Source organism: Ooceraea biroi, chromosome 1, assembly GCF_003672135.1.
Source record: "Ooceraea biroi isolate clonal line C1 chromosome 1, Obir_v5.4, whole genome shotgun sequence".
NCBI lineage: Eukaryota > Metazoa > Arthropoda > Insecta > Hymenoptera > Formicidae > Ooceraea > Ooceraea biroi.
Window position 1 is genome coordinate 9526615 of NC_039506.1, and position 16334 is coordinate 9542948.

Consider the following 16334-nt stretch of genomic DNA (forward strand, 5'->3'; position numbering starts at 1 on the left):
ACTTTGCGGCTACCTTGATCAAACGTAGGAGGACACCGGGATCTCCCTGGTCAACCTCTCGAGGCAAACAACGTCGAACTGAGCACCGGCAGGCCCCAACATTCGCTTTTCAATTGGGCTCCATACCGGCCGACCTTCACTGGCCACTTATGCTCGTCTCGAACGCGAGATGAACAACCTCGATCCATACCTTTGACCCGCATGCTTGAGAAAGGTACCATGGTGTCGCCATGGTCAGCGGAATTCGTCAGTTGGGAGTCTCGATACAAAGATTCGCGAGAGAGCCATTTTATTGTGGTTTATACCTCGATCTTGTTTCGACACAATTCCCAATGATTCAGGATGATCCTGCAATTATACCATATTTGTCATCACAAATTTTTAATTGCATGTTTTTTGAGGTATTTCTAAGATATATAATACGCTGTTTTCTCTCTCTCTCTCAATGTCGAATGCATATTCTTCCAATTATAGCTATCATAATTTAAAATAAAAAATGACAATTGGTTTAATGATGTAAATGGTGAGTTATTTAATATTTATCATTAAAGAATTGTGACAAATTAAATCTCAGCAGTAAAGCATAGTAAACATTTTTTAAAACTTTTTCTTTCATTTTATTTAACTTTAATTACAGAATTACATCTCTGGAATTTAATTGCGGATCTAATTGTCGAATATTTGATATTACAAAGAAACTAAAACTTCGAGGAATATCTCTTAATAACTGTGTTAATGACTTCTTGTTATTGAAAGAACTTTCTGATAATTCCAGAGTATTTTATATAGATACAATTAATAAAACTTCGCTTACGATCGTTTTTCATCTACGAAATTCATTTTAGCCTTTTACATCAGCTTCCGTTGTATTACACGGGTGAATAATTGCGCACAGATAATTGAAAAATGCAGTCGTGCGTCAGGTGCCGGAAAGCATAAGTTGCGAGCTCGGGTTGATTTTTTTTCGAGGAGAGGTCCTGGTCCATCGATTTAATTTCATTTTCTTCTTACGGGCGAGTTGCCCCTTTCACCGGATCGTAAATCGAATTTATCGACCCGCCCGGCCGGCACGCCCGAAAAAATATGCGTGACGTAAACAGACGTCGTTTTCGATAGGATTCCTCTTCAGATCTCTAGGGAGAAACCGAGCTTCTTCTTCGTTCTCGAGATCTCCGTGAAGTACTTCGCGATGAAACTCCCAAGATATCGCGCTCGGGGATTCCACGGAATCTCGGTCTAAAGTGGATTCTCACAGCCATTTGAGTGAGGGTTTTACATGTTACATGAAACTGCAGAGCCATCCTTAATATTCTACCTTAACACATAAATTAATTGCTTCTGAAATAGACGTTCTCGAAATATTTTCTCCGTAGAATTGATGACTCCCTGCGGCCGTTCGGACGCGATGTGGTATTAGATCGTATGTTAAATTAAATATATCGTATATATTCCCGATATCTACCTTATCTTTGGTTCTAAATAAAATCGCACCGTAAAGCTAGGAGCTTGAATTCAAGCCTTTTAATCAATGTTTATCCTGCATTCAATGTAACAATTATTTGATAAAATAATTATAGGAGGCTATATATTTTATATCATTTTATTTTTAATGTTTATGATTCGGAGGCGGATCTTCTTTCTCTGTCACGTGTAGTTTAGTTCTAATTAAACGTAAAGTACAAAATGCCAAAGCGCAGTACTATATTTTTCCGTGCAGACCGCCATAAAACACGATGTGCTTTATGAGCCATTCGGCGCGCGAGTACGTCAACGGCATTTTTAACTCGATTATTGCAACGGCGACATTGTTACTATCCCAGTCGGCCGCGCCAGGCGGCATTGCGGATTTCTTCCGCCTGGAATGACGGAAGGCGGAGGAATCCCCGCCGGACTGAATTCTTGTCACAGCAGAACCATAATTTCTCCGTTATAAAGGAGATGGCAGGCAGTTCCTCGCGAGGAAACTGCCAGGAATACGGAAATATTTCTTCGACGCGGACGGATCCGTCTCGCGAAATGGAGCTTTTTATTCTTCGTGAATTAAAGAATAGGATTACGGTTTGTTAATACCGCCGCAGGTTTCGCTCTGAATAAGAAAGATACCAGTTTAATACCCGAACATTTCAGAATCAGAGGATGATCCTGCCGCTATCAACAGAAGAATTAAAAAATATTTAAAATTTTAATCAAAAATGTATAACGACAAGATGTATATTTAAGATTCTTCTGAATAATAGCGAAGCTACACTACACCTGCAAAACAGAGAGAGTTTCATCTTAAGTAACTATTTTACTGTCCAAGAATTTAATCATCTGTATGCTCTCCTGTCGCCCCCGGCTAGTTTCAATATTCACCAAGCATAAAATTACGTTAAATCGTAGTCATGATAGCAACGATCTACATTAGCGATTACCAAGTCGTCATAAATCTATCGTGTAAGATCAAGTGCTCCAATCTCTAATCCGTGGAGTGCAATTCGCTATCGTTCGGGGTGGTATGTCGTCGACACGAGGGGATATCGAGATCGAGGAACGAGTACTACGTTTACACACGCGATCGGCGCTGATCATGTTTCGTATCGCTGCGTGGACGGATATAACATCATCGTGATCCACGGGGATCGACAGGAAATTCATCGCGCGCGGCTTGACGTCTTCGCGAATTATTCATGAGAGGAGATTTGCGTCGAGATTATTCGACGACATCTGTGCGACACCGTGCCATTGAGAATCCCATTCCTGTACCTTCGATCGACGGAGGCACTGCTCGACGAATAAATCACGCCGCCGGAAATAAACGGTAAATTGTTCGAGCGAGGTGTACGGGGTAACCGGCGACGGCAAAAGGAAAAAATCGTTGATTGGATGTGGCGAGAAACTGTTTAACAATTACGGTCGCCGCGAAGACGAGCAACGTGAATGCGAATGGAACCTACCGAGTCGTTGGTGCTCACGCTTTAGGAAGATCATGTTAATGGAATGCGAAACTAAATGACGAACCCGCTAATAACCAGCCCGCAACTGCGGATATTATCCGACGTAGATGTTGTAAATTCACAACGCGAAACTAGCTTTCAGTATTAAGTTTGTGATGGCGACTATCACATAATACATATTGCATCGTTCATGCAATGTACTTGCGAGAACAGTACCACTTAGGTGCCGATTAATCATGTACAGTGATTTCCCATTTTATAAATGCATATTTAAATGCTTCACCTGTTTCACAATCGTTCAAGATTATTTCTTTTATGATAGTTGGATAATGAGACATTGATTAATTTATGTAGTCAACAATTTGAGTCGTAATTTTGCGTTGCAATTTTGCCATGTTACCTGTCAAAGGTTTATGCGACGTGACTTTCGAATTTCTAAAATTGGTGACTTGAAAGTAATCCTATATTTATTCCTCTCTCTCTCTCTCTCTCTGTCTTCTCAACAATTTGCGAAACGCAATATTACTTTCTAAATGTTGTTTTCATTACCTATATTATTTTCCTTGAATGCGAGTCAAACCTAATAATGCAAAAAAAGGATACTAATGAGGCATCATTATCCTGAAAAGAAGTCGAAAAAAAATTCTGTTATGGCCTCGAATGAAGTTTGCGAAACGATAGGATAGTTTTACGATCTCTCGAATTTTCGTGATTCGGTACTTTTACTACCACGTGATCGATCGCTTGTCGGGCGGTGAATGCAGGGCGAAAGAGCCAGCGGGATTCTTTCGCAACGTGTTTTGCCGAGTGAGCACATGTCGTAGGAATGTAGGCCTCGGTCACGTTATCAGGATGGGGTCAACGAGGTCTGGAATATCTCTGGTAGAATTCGAGGGAGGCAAAATGATGAAAAAAGGGACGTCGTCTTTCTGCCGTGTAAACCGGCTGCTCGGCGCGAAAATCTTCCCCATCCACATCTCGTAATAAATATTATATTTACCAATATCCAGATTCTTCTCTAAATAATAATAATATAATACATAACGTAACAGCTAATAAATGATAATCAAATAATAAAAAGAATAATGAATTATTCTCGAGACGATCGAGAATATTTAAAGAACCATGGTACAATAACAGGACCACCTTCGCTCATAAATAATTTACATTCGCGAAAGACGACGATATGAATTATCGAGCGACATAACGATGCCAATCGATAAATATACATAGAGGAAGAAAAATCTGGAGAAATTTACATCGGTGAAAAAGCACTGTTTGCTCTTGTTAGGATACCTGCACATTCGGAATTCGAGTGCGCTGGACGCGGCACTCCAATGCATTGTTGGCCTTAAACGTAAGCTCGTCGCGTAAACAGGCTCCCGGTTACGCGGCGATTGCAACTGCGAGCTCCGTGCACTTGCATCGGAACTCACACGTGGGCAACCGCGTGCACACACGGCACTCGTCACGTGCAGAAGCATGCGCTCGGACACGTCCGTACGCGAGCGGCAAAAGGAGGTACGACCGTAGAAAATGAAAGTTGAGATTCCGCGGCGTGTCGTTTCGTAACCAGGGTCACACTTAGAAAGGCGACGCTAGAGGTATTTAAGCCCTCCTAACGCCGATTGCGGCTTCGAAATGGCGTTCGCGAATCGATCCCGTTGGGCGCGATCGGTCCTTTTGTCGCGATTATTCTCTTTGCGGAATCTTCCAACTTGAGACCAACGTTTACAAAAAATTCCCGTTGCGTCTGACTGTTAGGTAATAAGATTAAGTTGTAATCTTTGTTGAAAGCAATTTGGTAACGGTTGCTCAGGCGAACCATTAAGAATGTTTCTGATGACCTTTAAATGCTGTGATGAGATTAGCGTGACCTCAATTAATGCGTTACCGTACTTCAATTATTCTCTTGTACTTTGAAATATTAAATCGCAAGTTTGTAAGATAAATGATAAATTGAGCGTAAAGCGAATGTAAAGAGATCAGCCGAAAAATGTTCACGATAAAGATGTTTGGTAGAATGAAGCGCCACGAGCGCGTTGCAAAACAAAAAACAAATTTTAGGAATTCTAAAAGTGGACTTTTAAAATAAATTTTTAAATCAGCCATTAGAATTAACGATCTTGACATGGTCATCGTTCGCCGAAAACTAAAAAAAATCCACAGACCGTGCACGCTCACCCATTCAAGGTTAACCGAGTCGATCGACAGCTCCAGTGAATACCGTAGAAATTTTAGTCGTATCATTTAAACCGAGAATGAAAGTCGTTCGAGAGCTGCTTGGTTTCAAGTGACACATGCGAGCATGTGCGTACATTAGATGAAGAACGATTGTGATTGAAAGAGAAAGCGAGAGAGAGAGAGAGAGAGAGAGAGAGAGAAAAGAAGGAAAGAAAACGTCACGCCATAACTCGCATGAGAACTATTTTGCTAGAACAAATACTTTGTTTCATAAAACAGAGCTTGCAACAAGAAGTTAATTTGTAACAAAAATTCTTCATTATACATATATCTGCATTGAAAATATTAGCGGAAGCTAATTTATAAGAGGTGATTTCTCAGAACTTAGAGAAGGAAATACAGAAGAAATTAAATTATGATTGAGGAAAAGAATTTTAAATTTGAAAAAGCACATCTTACGACAATATTATTCCAATTTTCCAACTCAGAGGTTAATTAACAGCAGTCTCATGAATTATTTAAAATATCCCTATGCAATTACAGTGTCTCATAATTAACTCTATTGTTAAAATTTCTTAGTTTTATTTTAATGATCTGCACAAACAGATTTTAATCATGCTTCTCTCTCGTTATTTCTTTATCAGAGACTTGCCTGGACTAATTAGTGCATAATAATATTCGGGATTAGGTTGAGAGCGCAGTGTCAGCCCACAATACCAACCTGTCATTCGCAAGCTGTCCTCTTGCACTCAAAGCACGGGCTTTCTAACGGTCGGTCGCTTCGAATAATATAAAATCAAGAATCAATCCCTGCGGCATTTTGGATATTGGAGAGAACGATGGTATTCTGAGTATTATTGGCATTTTCGAGAGAGAAATTACGCTGACGGACCTGCTAATTACCTGTCGTCTGTGAAAAGTCTTTAAAAGATTTGATGCAATTTATATTACTTGTTAAATTGTAAACTGATACATGTCACGTCACTAAATTTATGTAGATCGATATATTATATTTCCATTATTTCAAGCAGTTTGCTAGTCGTAATTTATTTCACGATAAAAGAACTTTTAGTTTTAGACTTTAGTTTAAAATGACTTTTTTCAGTTTCCTTGTATTGCATCGATAATATCAGTGAGTATCCTAAATCTGTACTTTAGTATCGCATTATTAATTTAGTAAAAAGGAATTGATAAAAATTATTTAAAACTAGAAAGAACGAGGCTTTGTTAATTTTTAAATTATTGAAATTGATTTCTGAGTAAGGTATAAAATAAAAAATCTTTGGAAATAGTAACTGTGTTATAAATATTACTCAAAAGAACATTCGATGATGAAGCTTTTTAATACAAGTGATCAATTTTATATGAATGACGGATGTTTTCATGAACGCTTCTGACTATTCTCTACAAAGTTCCAAATTATTCATTCATGTGCCAGTATCTGAGAGACGCCAGTAGCAGTTTCTCGTTTAATAAAACGATATTATGCTACTTTCACCAACTTGCGAACCGGCCTTGGTAAAGTGGATTCGTTTTACGATACATTTCTCTCAATTTATTGTGAGCGATGGTGAATCAATTGCAGTTAAGGCACGCCTTAAAACGTTATTCATGCGTGCATTCTCTTTGTAATGTATTGGACGTTTAAGCGCACCAACAATGCCCGTTAGAATTTATTATTTTGTAATATCTCGACACGCTATTTAAGCGTACAAAAACGAAAATTAATTTTGAGTAATTATCTGGTCGTGCATATTAATTGCTTATATACACACTATTTGCATAATGCAATCTGTCATCCGGAATATTTTTGAACTTAGGACTCAGCTCTTTTCAAAATTAAAATAGTCATAACGTATCCTCGTAAAATATCACGAAATCGGAACGAAGATTCATATATAAATCTGCACACAACATTTATTTCATTAATTGTAATATTCACAAATTTAATATAGATGAGTTAATCTGTTTGATTAACCAAAATTTACCTTGTGATAAAACGTGTAATCAGCTTACGGATTTACGCAACGAATAAATCGGTTGAACTGCTGATAGAATTTTCTTCGAATTAAATCAATTATATGGTTCACCGCGTCGCGCTACTCCGTATCTGCAATTGAATTCCGACCCTTATCGCTCCGTTGATTGTTTATTTAATGCAAATTGTGTTCCAAGCCGAGTGAAAAATATCGTTCTCTGTCTCATAAAACTGCACGTAAAGAAAGAAAAAATATTTTATTTCAAAACAAATTTACTTTATACCACAACTTTATGCCGACTATTCTCGCGTTTTGAAGCAGAAACTTTGATGCTAGAACCAACGATATGCGATAACACCATAATATAACATTGTTTTGCAGTTAATTCACGATGTAAACCATATTATGTCATTTTCGGCATTATCGAAAATTTCCAAACATGCGCATTATCCCAGGGCGATAAACTGGTAGAACGAGCCACTGAGTGCGTAACATTTTCGAACAATATGTGACGCTCTAGATTGTTTCATAAATGTTCGGTGAAACATTTAATTTCACTAAATACCGTTGTGGTCCTCGCTGCAATTTACAATTCAGCTGCGATCGATTCGCGCTCGAGTACTGTGTACCTTTCGACGTAATCCAAATTTTAATTTACCGTGGCAGGGCGGGAGGGGGTGGAGACCGCGTCGGAGCGCGAAATCGGTCCCGATAAATCAGTGTAACGCCGATTTACAGCGAAATACCTCGCGAATCGTTGGATCGATCGAATTTTGGTGGTTCGCATTAAATCGATTACACGCTCCGCCACAGCGCCACGGCTCTGGAGGGGATGAAAGCGGATGAGAGAGGGTTGCGGGCGGACGAGGGTGTCAAGTATCCTCCGACAGGCATCTTGCTCGCGCACAAAGCGAGGATAATTTCGACTCCTTCCCTCCCCCTCGACGAGCTGAATAGAGAAAGCGAGCCGGCTTGGATCCTCGGTCGGTGGGTCGCGGGAGGATGTGATCGCACTTAGGTGGGCCTTCGAGTCGCGCAGCCGGAAACGATCGCGTAATAATGCCCCCGTTTTGTCTCCGAGTGCTTATCGGCCTCGGCCAGATCTCCAAGTTGGGGGGAACTTGCCTGAAAGCGCTCACGGTGCATTGCCTCGACGAGTATGTAATAACGGCTCGACTGCCGTCAACTGCGACGTACGAGCGGTTTCTCCGGCGCTTTACGCCGCTAGGCGTAAAACAAGGAGGAAGCGGCATTTTTCGTCGCGTGCGAGAACGAAGAACAAAAATGGGTCGACGAGATATAGCGGAAACCTGCGGACACGTAAGGTGCAAGAGGCAATTTCGTTAAGATGCCGTGATGAAACCCGCCTGAAATCGCGATCGATCTCCGTACGCCGTTATTATTTCCTTCGCGTGTTTCTTCGGCCGTTCATTCGCTGTTTACCTGATGACGCGCCGATTAAGTAAAGGAAACTTTAGTCGCACGGTGAAATCGCGTCGCCATTAATTATTACCATGACGTGAGCGCCTCGAGACAATTTACAGGAAGGACTCCTGGCAAGGACCGTCGGCCTGAGATCAGAATGCTAATGCGAGACCCGCGAGCCCTACGTCTGTCGAAATTCACGGTAGATTATCGTCTATGAGCACTCCCGACGACGCCTCCGTCGAGTACGCTGTATAACAGTCGCATTATGTTGTGTAGGAGGGTAGGGAGTGCGCGTATGTGTGCACGCCAGATACTTGGCGTATTCGCGCAAGAAGCGTAATTAAGACCAGGCCCGAGTTCCCCGTCTCGATCTCTCGCCTTCTGTCGACAGCGAAATCGGACTCGTGGCTGAAGGCACGCTAGTTAATGCGACATCTTGTAAGTTACATCGACTAATACGTCGTTGGATCTCCTCGTAAATCTCGTCTGTGCCTGCTTAATTAAGTTAGATGCTCCATTATCGATGCCTCGCGGCAGACCTCATGTCAGACATCATTCGTTACGCATCTTGCGTGTATCCGCAGCTGACATTTGCTTCGAGGTACATCTCGTGGCAATCGCGGTAATAAGGCAAAGATAATGACTTATGTTACTTTTTTTGTATTTATGTAACATCCCTTTTTTGCTGTTGCTTCGGGTGTTCTTTCAGTAGGTAGAACATCGCGTTTAAATGGTGCGCTGTAAATATACGAGACCCGCTGGAGAATGCGGCGTCTCGTAACATGAAATCTCTTGAAAATTTAAAGAAGTAACTCGAAATGTTCTTTGAAAAAAATTTCGTCTTGCAAGTCTCATTTGGCGAAACGAGAAACGAGAGCGCAGAAACTCGGAGATTCCCGTGAACGTTTGCGACGTCTGCACTTTACTCGATTACGCGAATGCATATTCTGTTACAAACTGCGCATCGCGCAAAACCATGCAGTCACCTAACTTGATTAATTAGTGTTTATACGAACGAACTGCTATTTCGGGAAATTGTATAAACTGATTAAAAGTTCGAAATAGCTACGGTTACGGAACAAACGGCTGATCGAGGAACGAGCGTCGAGTAATCGAATCATTATCACTATTTTTCACTCAATTTCCGGTTCTTTTTTTAATACGATACTCATTCTTTTTTCACTGTCGAAAACATTAGGATGCAATTGTATTTCCTCGCTTCAGCTTCAGCTTCAGCTTCACAATTACAGATGCAAAATATATATACCTCTGTGCAGCCTTATCTTGTTTGTTTTTCAAAAAGCGTCTTTCCAAATCGCATGATACGATTTAAATTAATAAATACGTGCACATTTCTCAATTAAATTTTCGTGGTAACATTAATTGAAAAATGATTCTAGAATTTCTCTAGAATTTCCCAATATCGAAGCCTTTCATATTAAAACGATTGTCGAATCATACCTCACAGAAATGCCAAGATGATTCAATCTTCGCGGAAGAGAGAAATAAGGTGGAAGTGAAAGTCAATTTAAGTGGATACCGTCTGATTGCAGCTTCGCTTGCTCGTCGAAGTATGAACGCAATAGTGAAAGATGTTTGCAGAATCGAAATTCTGTTTGCAAAGCGAAACAGTATGATTACAAATCTATTCTGTTGCGTGTGTAACGCAAAAAGATAAACACTGCTGTATTTATCATTCACCGTAAACTTCCGCAAGAAAGTGCACGAGAGATTCTTCCTTGACTTTTCTTCGTGAATTGATGTGCGTATCAATCGTAATTTATTTGCATGAGTCTAACGCGTAATGCACTATTATTATTAATAGAAATATAAATATATGAAATGTAAATGTAAAAGAAATATACGTTATTTAATTAACTTAAATTAAAGTTAGATATTCCATCATATCTCCTTAGATTTCGCATGTTTGGTAAATTGCTCGACATCCCCATACTTCAGTATATCTTTCTTCATTTTATATCACCTACAGCGCGGACCTATAATTAACCAAGAATAAACCGCATTAGCGAAACAGTTCGGAACCGATGCACCATGCTGGCATTTAAATATTTACCCCCGGCGCGCGAATTCGTGCGAAACGCGCGAGTTTGCCGTCGCAAAATCGGATGCAAATTACGCCGCCGTAAAACGGGATACAGTAATGGTGCGAGGTGCTCGTCTGCTCGTGCAAACTTCCCGCACACACCGCCGAGCGATTTCTAATATGCTAATAACCGCGTAAACGAGCGGCGTATTTCGCAGGGAACAAACGAACACGGGCGAGCGACTTCGTGGATCATCAAGTCAAACAGAAGTTTCAAATGTGAAAAGTAGACGGCCGTCAGACCAAAGTGCGCAGGGTTTACCGAATTAAAGTCCGCTTAAACATTGGCACGAGCCGCGGATAAGCTCGCAAAACTATGTCACGCTTCTGTAAACTGTCATAGAATTCTGCAATGAGTGGTGGGCTTTAACCCTTTCTCCCTCTCCCTCTCTCCCTTTTTCTCTCTTTCTCAGGTCTCTGGTGTATGCTTCAACTTTAATCCACATTTTAGATATCCTCCTCAGCTTAAAATATTTTCCTATACTTTAAAAGCGTAATTTACATATAAAATATAAAATCAAGTCATGTAAAATAATCGTATCCTAAATATTCTAAATAATCGTATGAAATACGTATGAAATATTAAATATATAGTTTACATAATTCGTTTATTTTATTGCATTGTCGCGTTGTCGCATTGTTAGAAATATTGCAATAAAGAGGAAAATAAATCATTATATATTTTTCGTAACTTTTATAAATATTAATCAAGTTATTTAAATATCACTTGATTTTAACGCGTAAATATAATTTCAGCTTTATATTAAATTTTAATAATTGAGAAAATGAAAATATGCATGTCATCCGTTAATATCTTTTTTTTTATTTTTATCAATGTTACGAAGATATTTGGTCACAACCAAATTTCGTGGATACGTGACGAAAATCAAGATTAAAGCTCGCGATCTTTGTACATAATGAAGTTTAATAGTACGACGTGATGACAAAGTACAGAGGAAATTGCATGCTGAATTTAGAAATCTCCACTCCGCTATTTTTCCGCGACAGTATTTACAGGGCCAGCTTCGCGTTAATGTTAACACGTTGCGCGTTATTTTTTACGCATGGCGCGACTAACGTGCCTCTTGTACAGAGAAAAGAGTTCATAAGGAGTGACTTATAAAAGATTGGAGCGATGCATAATTACGCTGTGAAAGCGTTACACGTCGTTGTCAAAGTGAAAGATCGTTCATCTTTTTTCCGTCCCTTCCAGTTTTCTTTTTGAATAATGAACAAATAAAATGCAACGAGCACTTTATGAAAGTGCAGAGCTAATTGAACAAAAATGTACGCACAAAACGTTCTCGTAAACATTTCGAGATTATTCGAAACGTTCGGAAAATATTGGATACATATTTCATTATTTTTATCAGTATTTAAAATAAATATCTGAATCTAGTTTGCAGGATGCATATTGAAATAACGTACTTTTATTAAAGCAATTATTTGTAGTGCAGTTCCAAAAAGTGCCGTTGGGCTTCAATATAGTTGAATTATTTTGCTCTCGCATCAGTTTTTCGCTCCGTGTAAATTTATTCACAATTTTAATATCGTAACATTTATAAACAACAATATACGATATGTGCGTGTGTGTGTGTATGTGTGTGTGTAATTATTATTATTATTAAATCCTGATTCTCATTATAGAGCTGATTCTAAGTATGTGTCTCATTATAAAATTCTAATAATATTTCTTAAATATTATATAAAATTGTATATAAAATTACTTTCTAACTTTATATAAAACTTATATGTACATTTTATAATATATACCTACACATATGTAATGTTAGTTACGAAATGCTATAGCAGAATTCAGAAGAAATGAGGGATTAATTATTCAACTAGTGCTGCACACATCTGCTTCAGACATATCCTCTGAGCTAAGGATCGGATGCGCCACTTTACAATATGACACATAGCTTTAATTTAACGCACCATAACGATCCGTTCTCGCGCGACAAAAGCGCGCGATGGCGATATCGATCGCTATACATTACGCGAAAGACTCGGTAATCTCTGCCGATCGTCGACGTCGTCGGCCAGTGAACAATAACGCGAGCGTAGGCAATCGTGGGACAGATATCGGGACGCGCGCGGACGCACGCAATTTCAGCGCGAGTCCTCGCGATCGCTCGCATTTGTTCGCACCCCCGCACGCAAATGTTGCGCCAGCGCTTACGCGTCCACGTTTTATGCGGACGACGGATTGACCTGTCCGGACTTCCGGAAAAATCCAGACAACGCGAAACGCTGCCGCTGACGAGATTGTTCGCGCGCACCACAATAGAATGATAAATTGCTCGCTTTGCAGTTGGAAGATGTTCCGCGTCCGGTTTTTTAAGAGGGTTTATGTCGTTTATTTTAGGCGTTTCTCAAACAGATAGATGCATAATTCTACATAATTTTTCTCAGCACACTTGCATGCAATGCGGAAAGATTATGTAGGTTTAATTTCTAAGCCGCCACAACTATTGCAACTACCTTTATATACATCATTATTTCTTCTCTAAACTATTATTACAAAAATATTTAATGTAGAAAGAAAGGAGTTAAGTTATTTCGCTAATTAAATAGAATTGACAGATAGCAAATATAATTATTATATTTTTCCCAAGAATATTCTTTATGCTTTATAAGTCTCTTTTTTACCGCGTCTTCAGTTAAAAACGTCATTGAAATAATTAAAACTCCAGTAATGGAAGAAGGAAGAATGAATAAATTCGACGAGAAAGTGACAGATTTGGGTCATCCTGCTGGAAGATCGATGATTTGAAATGTTTACGACGCCTTTAATCGAAGAATGGGAATCCCGCGTGCAACATTTTCCCATTGAAAATGCGATACTTCTATGTTAAACGTGTTTCATTCCTCCATTCTTCATTTATCCATGAAATGCAGTGACCAAATCTCGTCGATCTTGATTATTGTAGAAGGCGACCGGATATCCGTAATGACAAACATGCATATTTATGTATGCACATCAGTAAACCCGGTGACGGTGACAAATGGCGTTTTCGAAAACGCTTCAGGTGGTGTTTGCAACTGTTTGTAGCCGCTTAAGCGGCATCAGATTAGCGCGGAGGACGCTTCAGTACTTCAAGGGCAAGCCTAGCTCGAACTTGGCGTGCCGCACTTCATGAAAATTTCATAAAAATTTGCGTGAACCGGATGCACCTGCGTACACCGCGCATTATTTGTCTTTGTCAAGCTACGGCTTCCCTATGGCAAGTGCGAGGGTGTTTGCACGACACGTACACGGTGAATGCGTTTCCCTTTGAGGAGCGATCGGTTTGGCGGAGTGATATCTTAAGCATCGCCGACAATCTCTCCTTACATACTCCTCCTTCCCGTCAGATCTGTTCCGTCAGATCTGTTCTCGTTCTCGTTTCTCGCTCGAAAGCATCGCGCGGAAATAGTCGTGCGAGGAAGAACGAAACGGAAATCGCGCGAACCTGGTCGCCCGTGTTCCTGACATTCCGCGTTATCGAGAAACAAACGTGCAATATCCGCGCGCGTGGAGTTACGCGTATGTAAAAGCACACGCTCGAAACGCTGTTTGTGCTATCGACAGGATTGTCTTAATCCTATTTACCGCGCTGATGGTGGATGTTTAACGTTGCCCCAGTTTGAAATTGCAGTTATCTCTGCCAGCGAACGTTCAGTGATTAAATCTGCATAAATAGCCGCATTATTCTGATTAGCACGAAAATGATTTTTATTCTTCGAAATCACGCACGCGGAAATTGTGCATAGAGAAACATATAGGTGAAAAAAAGTAGTATTAGTGGTGGTGGTGGTGGTGGTTGTAGCTGTTTCATATTGTGCTGTGTATCAAAGTTACCGCGTTAACTTTCATCTCGGCAGAATGGAGGAGCAACGAATAAAAACTTATCAAGAGTCTGTCGACGCATCGGAGTGCAGCCGACAGCGTACGAGGATTTGATTGGATAGGTCGCTCTATTGCATATTGCATTCGACGAATACCAAAACCCCTTACGCTCAATTAAATCCACGACAGCGCGGCCGATGGAATATCGAATCCGCGGGGTTAAATCGCCGAGCGCGGTAAAAAAGAAATTGCGCCTGTGAAATCACTTCGCTACAAAACGAAGAAAAAAGGAACGAATGGAGAACAAACGGGCGAGGAGGTAGACTATTTTTTATATAATGTGACGCGCGTCGATAATTTTGGTCTCTCTCTTTGCACGCACTCCGTCGCCGTTATGTCGCTGCGCTTCACGAATAACAATTCCTCGTCAGCGTTATAACAAATATTAGATCATGCGTGATATTCCATTAATGTTTTCAGTAAATAATAAATAAATAAATAATGTCTGTATAACAGATTGAACTGGACGCGCAATTAAAATGCAATATTATAATAGATATCGATCTCATAGGTGGACGATTATTGTTATCAATAATTTACAAATGCATAATTCTATATATATTGTTCAGAGGATTCTTCGGAAAAGTTGACTTTGATCTGCAATCTTTTCATGATTCTTTTCATAACATATCCATGTGTCGTCGATTAGGTGTTCTAGTTGGCATAATTCAACACACATATATTTTTAAACTGAAATATATTAATAGTTTTAAATTTTAGTGGGTATGAAAAGATCGCAAAAGGAGAATTCAGATTTTTTTGTTTAAAACAAGAAGTAATTAAATTAACGCCCATGCGAAACGAATCGCTGAAGCAGATATTACTCGGGTCGAAAAATCCATCCGTATATCGCGGTTGTGAAAGCCGCGTCAAAGCTTTGAAACAGAAAACCGATGGGAACAACGTAAAACTATCCTATGTCGATTCTATTCGATTTTACGCGCCTGCCTAACTTTCATCACCATTCTGTCTCTCTCTCCCTTTCTCTCTCTTGCTCTCTTTCTCGCTCTGTCTCTTTGTATTGCTTATTTCTCGCCGAATCCCGGCCGGATTTTCCAGTCCCGTATTCTCTTACCTAACGATTCTCGACAGATATCAGAATAAATGTTGTTTCAAGCTTTCAAATGTTCCATTCGTGCCATTATGTTTCATAATAGCACTAGCTTTCTTTGTTACGGAAAAATATATTCCCATATATAAAAAGTTTATATGAAAAATGTATTTCATTGTAGAATATATTATGCAGCATCGAAAGACGATAAAAAAATTCAGCCTTAATGTTATAATACGCAATAATTTTGATTATTATATATCGCAGGTTTTATATAATTATTTCTGCTATATTTTTAAGAAATTGATTTGATTCTTAATTTTCCTGGTGTTTCATCGTAGTACATTGCAGCTTAAAAGATTATATGAAATGAAAGTTGTGTTAATTTGACAAAAACTCGAAATCAATGCGAGATCGAATTTGCGTTGGTGATCATACAACCGTGTCGCGACGCCACATGCGATCTAGAGCATACCGTCAATCCAGTCCTATGCTTGATCCTGAACGATTCACTACGGTTCAGCGCGACTCGAGCACGGAACAGAAGCGGGGCATCGTGACGTCAATGCACGCTTCCCTAAACCTTTGTCACCGCATTACAGTCGATCAACGGTAATTTTGCTGCTCTGGCGAGATTAAAACCGTGCATACGAAACGCAGAAATTTACGCGAGCGTGATATGCAATGTGTTTATTTGTGTAATAATTACCACGGGCCGTATAAAACACCACAAAATGATTACACAGTATTTTCCGCAAAT